This window comes from Ochotona princeps, chromosome 18, assembly GCF_030435755.1.
Source record: "Ochotona princeps isolate mOchPri1 chromosome 18, mOchPri1.hap1, whole genome shotgun sequence".
In the NCBI taxonomy this organism is placed as follows: Eukaryota; Metazoa; Chordata; class Mammalia; order Lagomorpha; family Ochotonidae; genus Ochotona; species Ochotona princeps.
Genome location: NC_080849.1, coordinates 34033448 through 34052581, shown reverse-complemented (window position 1 = coordinate 34052581; position 19134 = coordinate 34033448).

Genomic DNA, 19134 nt, shown 5'->3' with positions numbered 1-19134 from the left:
GATGCAGGTAGAAACAATTTGAACAGTGAATGATTTTTTCAAAGAGCTAAGAAATGCTGGATTTTATCTCTTTCATTATGGGATGCTCCAAATGAATAGGCAAAAATAGGTAAAAAAAAGATAAATGTCTGGGCCGGAAAGCAAAGGAAGAGCAAAAAGGCTCCAGGACCTAGACTGACATGCAAGAGAGGAAGAACGGGTCCAGTTTGTAGTTTACTTAAAACTGGGAAAACTCAGCTTGACTGTATATAGCGAAGAGTAGTTGGATGGCAGAAGAAAATAGGAATTGATATTTCCAGCACAAAGAGGAGGAAGGTGAGTTTCTTTGTTGCTGAAGTAGTAAATCTCATTTCCCACCCCCCCTTTTTAAGCTTGTTTATTTATTTGGAAAGCAAATTTACAGGAATATAGGGAAAGGAGTATACAGAGAGATCTTCCATTTGCTGGCTCACTCTTCCATATGGCTGCAGTGGCCAGGAATGTGCAAGGCCAAAGCCAGGCCGAAGCTGCTGCTTTATCTGCTTCTCCACAAGGCCAGCCCTTTTCGTTTTCTTTTTGTAGATTGTAGCTAGCAACAGGAGAAAGCCCAGGGTGGCCTTGGGCCATGCTGGCTTCTCCATTCCAGTTTCACCAGTTGCTAAAACTAGTACTTGATCCATTCTGGAGATCTGGAGTCTTTGTTCATAACTCAGTATGGAGAATGATATATAAATGTTGAAAGTAGCCAGGGTGTCTGTCAGAAAGGCCTGTCCTAAGCTCTTTATGTGTGTAGTTTGATTTATTTAAACCTTCCCATAACCCTCTGAAGGTTATTTCACTGAGACTGAGAGCTCCACTGGCTTCTCCTTGGTTCAGATGTTGGGATGGAATTTGAATGTGGGTCTGTCTAACCGTAGCATTTGTGCTCCTTGAGCCTCTAATAACTCATTTCCCTGAAGTGTCAGCGACCTGTTCTGAGACGGGACCTTCTGTGCAGACACCCAACTTTCTGTTGGTTTCTATTCTTCACTGTGGTGGTTTTGTCACGAACATAGGTATCTGTTGAGGGATCCTTCTACCCCAATGATCCAGTCAACCAAATATGGGTGTCCTTGTAAATAATCATCAGTGGCTACTTGGTGTTATCATTCTCTTCAAATCACAGGCTCTTGGGACAGGAAGACAAAAGACTGTTAAAAATATTACTCTTCCATTCTTCTCCTCTTTGATTAATTTGTACTTGTGTTTGACAATTTTTATTGAGATTTGCAAGGTCCTGAATGTAGCAGATGATGTGATGAAGGACTCCCTATGTCCTGGCAGGGGGAGAATGATGACTGGGTTGGAGCAACTCAATACACAGAACTGCCTGTCACTTAAGCCCCTTGTCCATTTATTAATTCAGCTGATCATAGAACAAATCCTGAGTGTCATTTCTGTACCAACTCCTATGCCATATTCTGAGGATAAAAGACAAGAATAATATTAATAATGGTTGGTCTGCAGAATGGATCTAGGTCAGCACACCTTGGCAACTAGGAGCACATAGCCCAGGATGCTGGGAGAAGAGAAGAGAAGAGAAGAGAAGAGAAGAGAAGAGAAGAGAAGAGAAGAGAAGAGAAGAGAAGAGAAGAGAAGAGAAGAGCCATTTATTGTCTCCTGCGTGCCAGGTGCATCCATGACTGTGTGCCTGCCTGCCTGGGCCAGACAATGGAGCAGCTCAGAGGGCTGCAGACAACTCACAATGCAACTTTGAATCTGTTCTCAAGCATTTTGCTGGCTATTTCTGAACTTACCTGGTCCTAAGGGGTCCAAGGCACAAGTGGCATCCTTCCTGCCAAATGTCTTTTAGTTAGTTGCCTAACAGCTGCAGTTCTTTCTTTGGGCACCATACTACACTCAGAACCTGTGATTTCCAGTAAAGCAGCATATGCTGAGCTCAGCCTCCATGGTAGGCGGACCCTCGACATGTTTCTGCCTCTCTGGGGTGGGTAAACCAGCCTCCTGTTTGCAGAGGCTGGGCAGCTGTATGTGCAAATTGATTGCTAAGTACTCATTTGCCCACCGCAGGCCTCTGAAATTGTAGATATGGAGGTGGGATGCAGGATGTGGGTGGCTGAGGGGTGGGTGGTGTGTGCTGCTTCTGACAAGTGCTCCCATTGTGTCTGCTTTTGAATGTGCTGTCCTGGAGCTAATGACACCTCTCAATTAAATTGCAGTTTTTCTCCCAGTAGCTTTGCCCTATTGTCCAGGCCACTTGACCTGTCAAGCAGAGAGGAGAGGGTGTGTGGGAAAAGAAAATTCGCTCCCTGTTTCCAGGGAGGGAAGCCTGTGTGCATTCCAAGGGGCCCTGAGCTTTTCAGAGCCAGCTGGGCCTATCTCTAGGAAAGAATCGGATGCAAATGAAACAAAGCTGTTCAGCTCTGGCTGTGCAGTGTTCTCTATCTGCACCGTGAGTCACGGTGCCCATGGTAATGGCCTGCCTTGTGAGCCGCGATCAAGTGGCGTGCATGTTTTTCTTTCTGAGAGATGACAGTTCCCAAGTGAAAGGACACACCAGCTCTGATAAAACTTTCCTTCTATTGTTTGAGTTTTGTGTTTGTTTTCTGGCAAAACCCACTGCTGCTTGAGCATCGTGTACAGCAGAACAGTTTCCATTTTTGTATGACGAGGCCAAGTGGGGTCTTTGGGGGGTTCTTACTAGTGTTGCCTGAAGCAAATACCACAGCTCAATAGCAATTTAATATTGTAATCAGGGAGCAAACTGTGCAGTTTTGGCACATTGTGATAATTATTAACTACATCTATTAGTGCTACGGTTCTAGTAACTAATATTTACAAAAGGTTCCCTGTGTAGGGAAGACCTTGCCCAGACACAAATGTCTGCATTATTCCTAAGTGATTGTCAGAGGCCCTTTGAGCCAACGTTCCTGTTCACTGTTTAAAGATAAAACATTAATCCTGAGAAACCAGACTTCAAAAGGCACAGCTCATGAATAACAGATTCTCAGGGTGTAAACTTATGCTGAGGTTTGGAACATTTTGTGAGTTTTGGGGAAAGTTTTACTGGGGAAAAGTATCAGAGAGTGAGAGTGAAAGTGTGCACACATGAATGAGAAAGAGGGAAAACCAAAAGATTAGAAAAGGGAAATGACTTTGAACTGATTTCATCTAGGAAAAATTTACAGCATATGGATATAGTTAGCTTCAGCATTACACGTTGGATCCCATGGTGTGGTAACTGGGGTGCGGGAAGTGTTGATGGGTGGCTTTTGAAGGCAGGAGGCTGTATGTAGCAGCTCCCATTCTTGCTCTTCAGCACGGAGCTTCAACAGAATCAGATGCCCAGAATCCATGAAGAAGCTGTCAGAGGTAGGAGCATTCTCTAAGCTTGAATTGCTCAAATGATTTTCCTATACAATCACAATACTTTTCATCTGTCAAACCACCTTTCCCCTGAATGTTTCCCCATAACTGTATTTCATGGATAGAATTTATTGCTAGATAGTAACCTGGGCTAGTAGGACAATTTGATTTTACTTTTCTAAATATTTGTAAACCTTTGCTATAAAATACTATGTAAAAATGGCCATCTCTATTTGTTATTAATAGATCTCCTCTGAAATCCTTAGAATATGGCATTGCCTCAAGTAGACTCACTGATCAATGGACCAGAATGGAGAACCTAAAAGAAAGCTTACAGGTCTGTAACCAACTTCTCTTTGAAAAGATGTTAAAGCTACAATGGAGAAAGGACAGTCTTTTCAAGAAATGGTGCTGGGAAACTTGGCTATCCATAAGAAGAATGAACTTAGTTCCATTTCTCTTTGTTATATATGATAATTAATTCAAAATATCAGCAGGGAAATACAAATGACAACCACTAGGAGATGTCACCTCACTGAGAAAGACAGAAGATAGCAAGTGCTGATGAAATTTCGGAGAAATGCACACCACTTCTAAGAATGTAAATTAGCACTACCATTAAGACAAACAGTATGGAAGTATCTCAAAAAGCTCAAAATAGAACTACCATAGAGCCAGCAGTCCCTCTGTAGAGTATCTTGCCAAGGGAAAGAAATTACGGCATTAAAGAGATATCTCACTTAAACGTTTATCGTGTACTAGTCACACCAGCCAAGAAATGGAAGCGATTTGACTATCCAGTGATGAATGGAGTAAGAACTGTTGGTACATATACACATGGAAAACTACTCAGCCATCAAAAGAATGAAGTTCTGTCATTTGCAACAACATGGATGGAAATGGAGTTCATTATGTTAAATGCAGTAAGTCAAGCACAGAAAGAAAATAGGTATGTTTTCATATATGGCACCTACAAAATTTGGTGTCAAAGAAGTTGAGTAAAATGGTGGTTATCAGAGGCTGGGATGGGAAAATGTTGATTACTGGATATTTAAGCTATAGTTAGGAAAGCAGAGTTCTGGTGTTCTACTGCACAATAGTGTAACTGTAGTTAACAATTATTTATTGTCTGTTTTTTAAAATAAAATCACCAGAAGAAAAGGTTTTGAGTGTTTTTCATAAAGATATGTGCCATGTATTTGGCACTGTTGTGTTTTGTGTGTATCAACTTTGTTTGATTATCATAGGAATATGATACACAACTTCTTGGTGTGTTAGGGGGAAGCGGGATCAGAAGCAGAGCAGCTGGCACTCTGTCATGGGTCGGCAGCACCTGAAATGGCAGCTTAACAAGCTGCACCTCAAGGCTGCCCATGCTTTATTTCTTCAAAAGGCTATTTAGGTATTTACTTATTTATTTGAGGAGGAGGATAGGAGGGGGAGGAAGATGAAGACGAAGAAGAGGAAGAAGAAGAAGAAGAAGCAGAAGATAAAGAAGAGAAGGAAGAGAAAGAGGAGGAGGAGGAAGAAGAAGAAAAAGAAAAAGAAAAAGAAGTGGGTGTAATATTAGTCTTACCTAGTGGTTGGTTCTCCAAATGCTTCCAGTAATGTTGGGGAATGACATGGAGTCAGAGACTCAACCCAGAGACTCTGCCTTTGGGTGACAAGAACTCCATTAATTGAACCATCACAATGGCTTCTCAGAATGATCTGTGTTAGTGTTAGCCAGAAGCTGAAATCAGGAGCCAGTGTCAGGGCTTGCTGTGGTATGAGACATGAGCTTTCAAATCAGTATTTTAACTGCTAGATCAAATGCTAGGTCAAAAGCTTATGTGCTTTCTTTTTTAAATTAATCATCATTAGATTATAGTGGAGCCATGAGTACAAGCATTGCCTCTCACATATGCAGCAGTTTTGTTGGGCCAAGAATCTGGTAGATGTTAAACAGTACTTGGGCTCAGAATTATGGCTGAGCAATATACAATACTCAGAATTAGGGCTGAGCAATATATTAGCAAATGAAAATACTATAAAAATACTTTGAGAATCTCAAAATTTTCTTTATTAGATGTTGCTTTCCTTAATTGTTTGATATCAACATGCTTTCTTCTGAAGTTATTAACTGCCAAAAAAATAAATGTCGTATTTGAATTTTAGTAATCAAGTAAATAACATACTAGTATTAAGTATTAATATGCATGATAGTATAACAATAAATAATTATTCTTAGCATTTCAATAAATGTAAATAATATAATTTATAAAAATCAATATAATTATATAAAATCATTATGATTATAACATGTCTAAGAATTCAAATGAAAAAGGAATACAATACCTTTTGAAAGAGTCTTACAACTGTTGAAAGACGCATAAAGACTGAACAGAATGAAATGCAAATTTAAAAAGACTTAGAAGATTGGAAAAATGAAGTATCTCAACTGTATCAAATGTAGTAAAGGAATGCTGAAATAGGAGCTTGCACACAGCTTGTGGAAACAGAGCAGTATAACCATTTTGGAGAGTAATTGGTGTTATTGTAATAGTGATGGGTTAGTAGGAACATGGGTGTTCATTATTGAAGAAGAGAATGGAAACACAACCACTGACTACATTCTTCCCATGGATTAAATCCATGTGGCAGTTAAAGATGAGTGAAAGTTAGATTATTATGAGAAGACCATGGGAAGAGAGATTTTTAGATCAAAATAAAATTCTGTAAATGCTAGTGGTTCAATAGCACTAGAATTCATCTCTTATTCATGTCGCAGTTGGGCAACTGTCCTGTGTATGCTCCTGAGTCAAGTGCTCAGTCTGCTTTCCTTCATGCACATGCCATGCCCATGGAAATCTTCAAAGGAGAATAGAACACCTGGAGGATCCAACCGAAAAGTGGTGTGTATCATGGCTTGCATCAATAGATTGGTTAGTGCCATTCACATGACCTAATATAAATGGCAAGGCAGGCTGAGAGATGCCATATTTCAGTATGGTATTTGGATGAATGGCTTTGTCATTGCCAGGGATGTAAAATTTTGTGTAAGATCAACGGCTTCTTAGGTATACCCTTTCTGGTCTGAAGACAGAAAATAGTTGGCTGTTTTGCAAGACAGTATATGTGAATCCCATGGTAGCCCCAAAGAAAATATCTATAAAATATATACAAAAGGAAGTGAGAATGAAATAAAAAATTCAACTAAGCATAAAAAAAATTTTTGTGTAAGAGAGAGTGAAAAAAACCAGAGCTTTTTATTTATTTTATTATTATTTTTTTTACTACATCCTTTTCCTTCCTTCAGGGAAAGATAATCTCACCTGTAAATTGCTTCCTGGAATAAGTCCCAGTTATAATAGGAGAGAAGACCAAAGGGGTGACATAGCTAGAAAACTCAGAAAAACCTAATACGTTCGAGTCAGCAGGACCTGATGGCTTGCCCTGTAGGATGCTGAATGAATTTTCAACTTTCATCTTAGGACTATTAGCCAATGCTTTCCCCAAATTGTAGAGGATTGGAAAAGCCCACGATGACAGCAAAAAGGTGACTGAGGTGCCCTTGTTTGACAAAAAGACAGAATGACCCTGGAAATTTCAGATCTATAGGCTTAACACTGATATCTGGTGAGATTTCGGAATAAGCCATCAGATAATCAATAGGATGGCACCTGAAAGGCTGTAGAGTACTAAGTAACAATCACTAAACTTTGTTAAGAACAATTTAATTTCTTCCCATGAACGTGAGAGGGCTACATAGACCAAGGGAGTTGACTCAAGGAATTTATCCTAATTTTAGCAAAGATTTTGATTGTTTTTAAAGCAAGTGTTGTCATTGATATGTTGGAATTAGTATGATCCTATCTATATTTTTGCTAGATGCTGGAGAGTGTTCTCCCAAGGGGAAGTATCAGTGGCCCAGCATCAATCTGGGGGGCATACTGAGTGTCATACCAGAGGTGTTAGGGTCAGGATCTGTCCTACTCAATAATTGTATTGATGACCTGGATGAAGGAATTAAGACAATGCTCATTGAATTCACAGTTGACACTGAATCAGCTGTGGCTGTTGCTGCTTGTCAAGACAGAAACAAAATCCAAAATTTGCCTTGACTTGTTGAGAAAATGGTCCCATAAAACTGGACTGAAATTTCAATGGGTATAAATATAAAATGGTACAGGTGCTCCCATGTCTTTGGAATAGTGCCAGGCACAGATGGCAAATACTTGCTGTTTCTTCCTTGGGATGTGAGGATAACAGTGTAACAATACAGTGGAAGGGCGAAGTAAGCCACAGAGTACCTGATACACATAATTACACGCCTATGATGCATCTTTCCTACCCACCTCCCCAAGATTTATTTATTCTTATTGGAAAGGCACATTTACAGAAAGAAGGAGATACAGAGAGAAAAAAAAATCTTTTGTCCACTGGCTACAATGGCCAGAGCTGAGCTGATACAAAACCAGGAGCCAGGGGCTTCTTCTGGGTCTCCTGCATGGGTGCAGGGTTCCAAGGCATTGGGTCATGCTCTACTGCTTTCCCAGGCCACAAAAAAGGAGCTGGATGGGAAATGGAACAGCTGGGACATGAACTTGTAGCCATGGGGGATCCTGGGATGTGCAAGGTATGGATTTAACTACTGAGTCGTTATGCTGAGCCCAAGATGCATCTTTTTAAAATGATGTGCTTATTTAGTTCTTAAGAAAAGCCATAAGTTTTACATGAATATTCTAGAATTATGGCCAGAAGGATCTATGCTTGGGACTGTCGACTCATGTGGATGCCTTGCAGCAGCGGTACCTGCTGACGATGACTTTGGGTGCTAAATGTGTACATACTCAATCTCAGTTTCTAGGTAGGCAAGATGAGCTATTTCTGTGTTCAGCCCTATGTATTAAACACAAGGATTTTAAACCTGGAGTGTATGCCTTGACCTTTGATGGTCAGTGAATCCTCCATGGCCAGAATACAGTATCCTGTATGTTTTCAATATTTGGATTTGAGCTTCTCCATGGTGACAGAGGTCCATTGTCTAAGAAAGAGTATCTTTTTTTTTGTTTAAGTGGGTAAATGGTACTTTGGTACAGATTGTGGTATAGGGAACAGTTTTTGAAGGCGACTATACAAACAAGGGAATCAGGGCAGGATGTCCATTGTCAGGAGGAAATCTGTCTGCTGGAATCAGAGTGCCAGGCAGCAGATGGAGGAGTGGACCATCCCATGAGGATAGGTCCTGGCAAAAGTCTCAAACCCAGCAGGCAAATTATTTTTTCTAAAAAATAACTATCATAGCCTCCATCTCACTAGGCTAGTAGGAAACTTCATCTCATTTTAGGGTTTTCTCTTCTATGGAGTGCATATCAGGCATATGTCTTAGTAAGTCATTGTTGAAATGTGCATTTTCCGGTCTGTGTCTGGGTCACAAGGCAAAGGAAAGGATTAGGGCTAGCTAGAGGTTTATGGATTGCTCCCATTGGAGATGGCGGTGGGGCTGGATGATACCACTGAATTCAGATGGAAGTTCACTAAAAAGTGTTTGGGAATTTAGGGATGAATCTGATGATTGAATAGCAAGGCAGTTTGGGAGAATGTATGAAGGCAGCAGTCATGGCTGCCCCTATTGCTCATCAAGTGATGCCGAGATGGGCTCAGGGAGGGCTGAGACAGTTGACAGATTTTGGTTCCTAGGCAGAGGTGACTCAGGAATCAACATGGGCCTGTCTGGAAATGAAGGACATCATAGACCTCCCTGTGAAGGGTTAGGGAATGCTGACATCAGAGACATATCCACATAGAGCTATTCATCAGCAGAGATGAACAGCTTTGACTATTGAATAATGGATTTACATTTACCTGGGACTGTGGTGTGTCTTTGTAGAAAAAAAATCATGTGTCAACCTTCCTTGAATTTTAGTTCAGTTCTGCCTTTCCATAAACTCTCAGATAGAAATGTGTCACTCTGAAGTCTTTTAAATAACAGCTGTAAGGTTTATGTTAAAAGAGGAACGCTCTACCAGTAGGATCAAGAATGTAAAGTGAAGAGAGAAAAACCTTGAGCGTGATGGATGCTACCTGGCATTAATCCTGATTAATGTTACCTTCTTCATTATTATATAAAGAAATGAAAATGAGAGGAATGAAATACCTTTTCTCAAAGTAGCTGCCTAATTAGGAAACTTCAGGGATCAGAAATTAGGGGAGTTACACAGTCTCCCAGGGTAAACCAAGGCATGGGAAGATGAAGTAATTTGATCCACATCCAGCTGTGACTCAGCTGTGAAGAGACTAGGGCCACCATCCTCATTTCCAGCCTCTTCCTTGTCTTCAGTGTTGAGGTACCACAATTCCTCTCTCCTTCCAATCTTATAATGTGTAAGAGTTTCTAAGCATGTGTTCTCTTTTTTTTCTTTATTTATTTCTTTTCCCTTGTTTATTTTCTTTCAAACAAGTACAATTCCTATTGGAGTAATATGTATATTTTTATCCTTTCTTTGGAGGCAGGGGAATGGTGACTGAGAGCTTTGGCAATGCCCCCGTCTCAGGAAGGGCGGGAGGCAAATGTGCCTGGGATTTATTTGCATCCTTAGATACCTAGATTATATAATATTCAAAGCCAATGTCCTTTGGAAAGTGTCTCTCTTGGAGGCTGCTGGCTCTCTGAATGCCTTTAAAGGAATGTTTCTCCACTTAAAAAATGATTTTAAAATTCCCTTTTAACCAGCAAGTATCCCAGAAGAAATTTCATTTCTATTCAAATAAATTAGGGTTAGAGATTTTAGGGTGGATGTGTTAGGAGAGCTAGACACAGGAGAGTAGCTGGGGAAATACACATTAGGGGAGCAGGGGAGATGAATGGGGGGCTTTGTATCCAAATGGTAAATGCAAAATGACTTACTGTAATATATTCCTCTGCTAATGTCTCCACTCTCATTAGAGCAGTTTCTGAAGGGATTTAGATGTTATTCCTACTGCTACAAGTCTTGATGTTTGCATAACAGCCATACACAGCACCAGCAGCACCAAAGCTAGCTGCTGTTTCTGGGTGCAAGGCATAGTTGTAGGTGCTCTACATTTTTAAAAAAAGATTTATTTATTTTATTTGAAAGAGTTACAGAGAGAAGAGTGAGATATTCCCTCCACTGGTTTACTCCTCAGGTGGCTTGCAATGATCAAAGCTGGGCCAGTCCAAAACCAGGAGGTTCTTTGGGTTCTCACATATGGGTGCAGGGGCGCAAGATCCTCCACTGCTTTCCCAGGCCATTAGTTGGGAGCTGGGTCACAGAGCAGGCGGGGTTTGAATCAGTATCCACATTGGATGCTCTGGTGCTGCAGGCAGAGGATGAGTCTGATATACTACTGAACTGGCTCTGTTTCAAATATTTTAATCCCCTTAAATTTCACAATATTATAAAATAGATATTATTATTATCTTCATGTTATAAATGATGAAATTGAGGCATAGGAAAATTAAGAATTTTCCTCACTGTCACGCAGCTATTAAGTGTGAGAGATAGACTCCAAGCCAATCATTTGGCTTCAGAATTGTTAATGTTCTCTTTAGTAGATTGCCCAACTATCTGATTGGTAACTGTATTAGTCCATTTTTCTTACTATAGCAAACACCAGAGACTGCATGACTTATACAGAAAACTTATTTAGCTCACAGGTTGTAGGGGTGCAAGTCCTAACAGCCAGCCTTGAAGAGGCCCCCCAATGGCTGCATCATAGTCTGATTGATTACATCATGGTCCTAGTGCTTGTGAGCCAGAAAGATCACGTGGTGAGACAGGGAGCCAGAGCTTCCTACTAGATCCTACTCCTCAAAGGTCCCACCATCTCTTACCACCACCACACTGGAGACCAATCTTCTAATACAAGAACCCTTTGTACCAAACTATATGCAAATCAAAGCAATTGCATTGAGAGTTACCTTATATCCTCTTTCTTACTCATACTCAATCTTCGTTTACTATTTAGATCTTTCCTGCACAACATCTCTTCCTTTCAATTCAAACTACTATTGAAGTGAATCTCTACTATATTCCCCTGGCTTCAAGGGTCTCTTCCTCTAACCCTATGACATATATCTAAACGCAGTCACAAATGGTCCACATTGCCACACTTCAAAAGTAAAGTCCCTCTTCTGGCATTGCAGGCCATCACCATATGCCATTAATCTGACTTTCTAACTACGTCTTTCATCCCCCCCACCCCATGTGTATCTTTTACTTAGAGCCCGTCCAGGAATATGTGGAATCTACAGTATTCATTTCTACCTGTGCCTTTGACCCAGCTGCCTGGAATAACTCTCCTCCCTTTCACCTTTTTAAGTATTTTTGATCTTCAAAGCTAAGCTGAGATCTCAACTTCTTTTTAAACATTCTGGTGTTTCAATTCTTTTAGCACTCACATGTCAATGTTGAAGAGTTTTTGAAAATCCTCTTTGTGACTATTGGAACTTGGGGACCAAGATAAAAAGGAATCAAATGCATTTTTTTTCTATTTGGAAGGGGCACATGTCAATGTCATAATAATATTGAAGATTCAGAATGTGATCATGAAATCTCATCAGTTAATGGTCAATCAGATGGACCCAACTGGAAAAATGTTTTGATTTATTAAGCTTTTCATATTAAGTTAGAGAAGATAATTGGGTAAAAATTAAGTGTTCTTCTTCTGGTTACATTCTTGGACAAGATTAGCCAGTTAAAGGAAATTCTGTTGTTTCCAAGGCAATAGGAAAGACCTAGAAATGTTCTTTCAGCTCTTCTTTGATTGATAGACCAAGACTGGAGGACACATGATTATTTCTGAGCTTTGGTTAGAGACAAGGACTGTTGGAATTTATGTTGATTGCACTGTGTCAAGACAAAAGCTGAAATTTAGTTATCCAGCTGATCCTGGACAAGGAGAGATAGAGATCTTTGGATTGAGCTCCAATCATATTTTTTTTAAATAGTGTCTGTCATAGTTAAATGGGATGTTGATGATCTCTTTCTTAGATTGCTCTTTTCATGGGAGAAACAACATGCGACATATTTGCACATACATAAGTTTAGCACAGTCCTTTACTTATGCACAGCAGGTGTACTCCATCAATAAATTAGTTGATAATAGTCAAACCCAACAATAATCCAAACCATGCTTCATGGTGTTCATGCTTGAAGAACCCTGGATAACCTTAGATCACTGCCCTTGTGTCCTTTGGACACCTTGAGAAAAACAACTTCTGTTATTTTTGTTAAGGTGTGTGTGTGTAAGCCACTTACATCAACATCAGAATGAGAGTGGAAATTGCTACCATTCAGAAAGATGTATGGTTGTGTGTTCACTGAAATGATCACTCTGTGAAAAAGAACACAACATTCATGAAAACACCTGGCTACATGACAGGGAACTCAAAATTCATGTGAAATTTTCTCAATATTCTGCAGAGAAGCAATTCAATTTATCTGGAGAGCTTTGATAAATGTGTTACCTAAAGGTGTAGATTTGACTGAAATAAAGGCAGCATAAATAAGAGGACTCAGTGTGTGACTCAACGTGTGGCTGTTTTAAATGAATTGGGAGAGAAACTGGGAACAGGACATTTGCCAGGGTCCTTGTGAAGCTGGATGGGTTGCGGCAAAGCTTGACTCTTGGTTGGCATGTCTACTGGCCTCAGGGAGTGTTTTTAGCATGGATATACATGTTCCTACAAAGCATTTTGACATCTTTGGAGCACAGTTTTCTACAATGAATTCACACACTGACCATTTTCCAGTAGATGCCTACTGCTATTTTTTGTTCACTACTTGTTCATTCAATAATTCTCTCATTTGTTCATCCATGCATTCCCTCAGTATGTTTGAAACAAGTACTAAATTCTGAGACTATAATGGATGATTATGATTGGACTTCCCTCAAGAATCTTGCTACCTAAAAGAGGAAGACATGGTCACTTAGATGTATTAAAATGTGGTAAATCTTCGTAGGAATTCCTGGTGTCAGTAACAGAGAAATGGGGTACGAGGAAGACGAGGCTCATCACTGGAATGTGGAGAGAATCAGGAGGACAAACTCATCCCAGGATGAAATTCTGGAACTGAGCTTTAGGAAGGTAATCACCAAATAACTGAATAGCCATGTGGCGTAGTAGAGAGGAGACTTTTTAGGGAAAAGGATAAGAGAAAACACAACGAGATGTGACTGGCTTTGCTTCTTCTGGGACCCTCACAGGGTTTGGAGTGGATGGGAGTTGTGATGGAGAGAGAGGGGCTAAGAGGCTTTGAAGTCATACTCAGAAGGGTCATGTGTGCTCTGCTTGGGAGTTTGTGCCTTATTGTTTACACATGGGAAGGATTTTTTTGTTTGTTTTTAAATAAAGATACAGACTTTATTATGTTTTCCCAGTTTCACCACTAATGTCCTTTTTCTATTCTGGGATGGAATTCAGGATTCTGCACTATATTTAATCGCCACACCTTCTTTAATCTATGACTCCTTGTCCATGTCCTTAGTCTTTTGACAAGTGTGAGTCAGATACTATTAGGAGAGTGACCCTCGATTTTGGGGCCGTATGATGTTGTCTTATGACTAGACTGGGATTGTGGAGTTTTGGGAGCAATGCTGCAGAGGTGAAGTGCCCTCTCAGGATATTGCATCAGGGAGTATGTGAAATCAATGTGACAACATTCTGGTGATATTGACCTTGACCTTGGTGAGTGTTGTGTGTAATCTCCACTTTTCCTTTTCATACTCCAATTCAGAAATGAGTCACTAAGCCTAACCTCTACTCTCGGGAGACAAGAGTACTGAAGAAATGATGGGTGTATGAAATTAATGAATTTAGGAATATTGAAGAAATGATGAGTGTATGGTAAAACCACTACAGTAATTAATAAATACTCTAGAGGCTATAATTTAAGACTATGAAAATATCTTTCTTCTCAATGTCTCACCTAATTTTAATATTCATCAACAAATCTAATTGTCAATCAAATAATGGTAGTTTTCAATTTCTCTTATTTCTTTTCTTTTATTATTTGGAATTATTTTCTAAGAAAAATTTGTTGGGGTGTTGTGATGGCCACCTGTGATGCTGGCATTCCATATGATTGCCAGTTACTGTACCACTTCAATCCAGCTCCTTGCTAATGATCTAGGAAGGCAGTGGAGGATAGCCGAAATCTTTGGGCTCCTGCACCAATGTGGGAGACCCACAAAGAGTCTCCTGGCTTCTAGCTTCTGATTGTCTCAGCTCCAGCTGTTGTGGACATTTGGAGAGTTAACCAGCAGATAGAAGACCTCTCTCTGTGTCTCTCCTTCTCCCTGTAAAGTCTGCGTTTCAAATAAAAATAAATGAATTTTGAAAAAAAAGAGAGAGAAAAAGTTTGTCCCATTTTTCCCACATCCACTTACTTACTTACTTATTTATTTATATCAGTATGTACTTGCGGATATTTATTTAACTGTTTTGCAATTCTTTGGGCTAGAACTAATACTAGTAACATTTGTTTATTTATTCGAGAGAGGGAGAGAGGTGGGGAAGGAGAGAGAAGAAGAAAGAGATAGAGCTTCATCTGCTGATTCATTCTATAAATGCCCCAAAAGGCCAGGAGTAGGCCTGGCCAAAGCTGGAAGCTTGAAACTCAGTCTTGGTCTCCTGCCTGGATAATGTGCATTCAATTACTTGATCCATCGCTGGTACTACCCAGGGTTCACATAAGCAGAGGGCTGGAATTGTGAGTGGAGCTGGATCTTGAATGTAGACATGCTGATGTGAATTGTTGGTGTCCCAACTTGTGGATTAGCTACTACACCAAATGTATATCCTGTGTTACTTATGTATTTACATATTTAATTTATTTTGAATTTTATGGTACAATTCCATAAGGTTTAGGATGCCCCTGCAAAATTCCCACCCCTGACTGATTTTCCCCATATTATTATAAAAGGTATAGCCCTTAATAAGCAGTCATAGGTCCTTCAGTCTATTATTTAAGTATGCCCCAACATTGCTGGTACAGACAATGTCAGACAGTCCAGCATCCCATTGTCTAGATATGTCCAAAAGTTTCATTGAGAGTCCATCTTTGCTTTGGAAGTAGGGGTGCATATTGCATTGTATCTTCATATCTGAATATGATACTCTTTATTACACTATCATTATATATTCCCTTAAACGAGAAGTCACGAAATGACAACAACAGGTATGAAGTTAAAATAAAACATTTAACACCATGGAATTGAAAAATGCTCTACTGAATAACCAATGCATGAGTAAAGAAAAAACGCAAAAGCCTTTTGGCCAAAATGATGAACCAGTGATGAATTCAACAAGAGAAAAAAAAAACTATTTGAAAGAAATGAAAATGAAAACAAAAATATCAAAGCACTTGGGATGTAGCAAAAACAGTATGGAACGGGTTATTTACCTTACGATTTGCATGAAGGCTGCCTTATACCAGATAGAACATACGGCATTTTTCCTTTTGGAATTGACTTATTTCACTGAGTATAATGGTCTTTAGTTGGGGCCATCTAGATGCAAATGGTATAATTTCGTTCTTTTTAATGGCTTAGTAATATTCCATGGAGTAGATGTACCACAGTTCCTTTAACCACTCCTCTTTGGTCGGCATCTGGATGGTTTCCATGTTTCTGCTATTGTAGATTGTTCTGCTGTAAATATAGGAATATAGATCCCGTTCTCATATGCAGTTTTCATTTTCTTTTGGTATATTTCTAGCAGTGGGATAGCTGGGTCATATGGCAGGTTTATTTGCATTTCTCTAAGCACTCTCCCTATTGAATCCATAGTGGTTGCACTAACCTACACTCCTACCAGCAGTGAAGGAGGGTACCTTTCTCCGCACATCCATGCCAGCAGGTGTTGTTAATTGAGTTCTGAATGTAGGCCATCCTCACTGGAGTTAGATGGAACCTCAATGTGGTTTTCATTTGCATCTCCCTGATGGCTAGGGAGCCTGAGCATCTTTACATATGTCTGTTAGCCACTTGAATCTGTTCTTGTGAAAAATGTCTGTTCATTTTCTTTCGCCATTTCTTCACATTGGCCATTTCTTTTTTCTTTTTCTTTTCTTTCTCTCTTTCTTTCTTTCTTTCTTTCTTTCTTTCTTTCTTTCTTTCTTTCTTTCTTTCTTTCTTTCTTTCTTTACTGTCCCTGGGTTTCTGAAGCTCTTTGTAGATCCTGGATATTAGTCCCCTATCAGCTATGTAGTGTGCAAAGATTTTCTACCATTCCATTGGTTACTTTTTCACTTCGCTGTACAGAAGCTTTTTTTTTTTTTTAAGATTTATTTATTTTTATTGCAAAGTCAGATATACAGAGAGGAGGAGAGACAGAGAGGAAGATCTTTCGTCCACTGATTCACTCCCCAAGTGACCGCAACGGCCGGTGCTGTGCTGATCCGAAGCCAGGAGTCAGGAACTACTTCCAGGTCTCCCACACGGGTGCAGGGTCCCAAAGCATTGGGCCATCCTCCACTGCTTTCCCAGGCCACAAGGAGGGAGCTGGATGGGAAGTGGAGCTGCCGGGATTAGAACTGGTGCCAATATAGGATCCCGGGGCGTTCAAAGTGGGAACTTTAGCTGCTAGGCCACACTGCTGGGCCCCAGAAGCTTTTTAGTTTGATATAGTCCCATTTGTTTATTTGGTCCTTTGCTGCCTGTGCTTTTGGTGTCTTCCAAAAAGTCTTAACCCATTCCTATATCTTCCTATGTTTTCATTTAATAGTTTGATGGTTTCTGGGTGTAGATTTAGGTTCTTGATCCATTTTGAGTTGATTTTTGCATAATGTGATAGGTGCGGGTCTTGCTTCTTACTTTTGCAAGCTGCTATCCTGTTGTCCCAGTTCCATTTATTGGAAAGATGAGGCTTTTTCTCTGGATTGTTTTCAGTTTTTTTTTGGTCAAAGATTAGTTGGCTCTGTTTCTGTACCAGTACCAGACTGTTTTGATGACCACTGCTCTGTAGTATGTCTTGAGGTCTGGAACTGTGATTCCTCCAGCTTGATTTTTATTCTTCAGGATAGCTTTGGTTATTTATGGTCTCTTGTGCTTCCAGACGAACTTTTGTATCTTCTTTTCTATTTCTGAGAAGAATGCTGTTGGAATTTTGATTGTGATTGCATTGAATTGTATATTACTTTAGTAATAAGGACATTTTTTTATTAATTATTTTGCATTATGTGACAGTTTCATAGGCTCTGGGAATCCCCCCACCCCTCCCCACGCCCCCTCCCCGGTGGATTCCTCCACCTTGATGCAGTATTACAGTTCAAATTCAATCAAGATTCTTTCCTTGCAAACGTATACCAAGCATAGAGTCCAGCTACTTATTGTCCAGATGGATTGAACAGTTTCTTGGGAAGACCATCTCTGGTCCGAAGTTAGAGCTGGTAGAATATCATCCCAGTCAATTAAGAGTCCCAATATAACATCAACAGCAATTTGCAACATTATGGAATTGACATGGTTTTGAGTAACCAGTATGTTAAAAAAAAAAAAAAAAGCAAGTTCTTAACCACAACCTCTGATTAGCTCACTGACATGTCAATTTTAGTTTATATACAGAACCGGCTGCTATATACCTTAAAATGGCTATAAGGTACCATTCAGCTGTCTCGTGTCTATTTCATTTTCGTATTTAGCCATTTGTTGTGTTGAAGTATAATTCTGCTGATCTTGGCAGATTTTAGGATAATCTAGACTGGCTTGTAACTCTGACAAGACATTTGTTGACAATTAAGGTGCAGAACATTTTTTTGGGGGGGGGAGGTGTGCAGGAAAATCCTCAACACCATGGTGAGGAGTGACTAATCTTTGTGCCCCACCCAGCGAGGCATGAGCCAATCCACACCAGCTCTTTAGTAATAAGGACATTTTGATGATGTTGATCCTGCCAATCTAGGAACATGGTAAGTTTCTCCATTTTTCAATGTCGTCTTCTACTTCTTTTTTTTTAAATGTTTTTTTACTTAATTTTCTTTCTTTTTCCAAAAAAACTCCACTCATTGGGACTCTTCTGCATTGGTTTGACATTCCTCTCACCATTATCAGTGTGTACGGTAAGCACTTCCTTACTTTCTGACATTATAAGATATTTTGGGCTAATATTTTATTTCCCTGTCAAAACTTCAGAATGAACCATTTCCCCAGAGAAAAGTTAATTTTGTTTATTGGAGAGTGACATTTAAGTGCTTATTATAAAATAATAAACCAATCCAAAACTTTGGATGTAAAAATAATTTAATATCATCTCCCTAAATTCTTTGGATTGTCTGGTCTTGGTTGAAGAATTCTTGCTTGAGTTTCTTAGATGGGAAAGAAGCCTAATGGCTTCTTCAGTCCCATGTGTGGGATGTTATCTGAAAGCTGTTTCAGTACTCCCCCTCCCTTTTTCCCCCCTTGGGCCTTTGCTTGCTTCACAGGGAAGTTTAGCTTGTCTCACACTGGATGGCTTCTTCAGCAAAATTTGCAAAACGTCTAAGATTGCTTCTGATGTAACTTTGGAAGTCACATTTCTGTCACATTCTGTTGGTCACATGTTTTCTGTGAAAGGGGACTATGTAAGGTCATGACTAATCACAGTTGGGATTCATTAGGGAGGCATCTTGGACAAATAGTTGCCTTGGTTTTTGTATTGTATTTCCAATAACCATGACTCCTTCTGCACAAGGAATGCCACTCACCTCTTCCCTCACAGCCTTTTCCTTCTCCCTATATTTTATCTCATTTCAGCATCAGGATCAAAGTTCTGCTTGTCCATTGCTATGTGGCTGACAAACAACT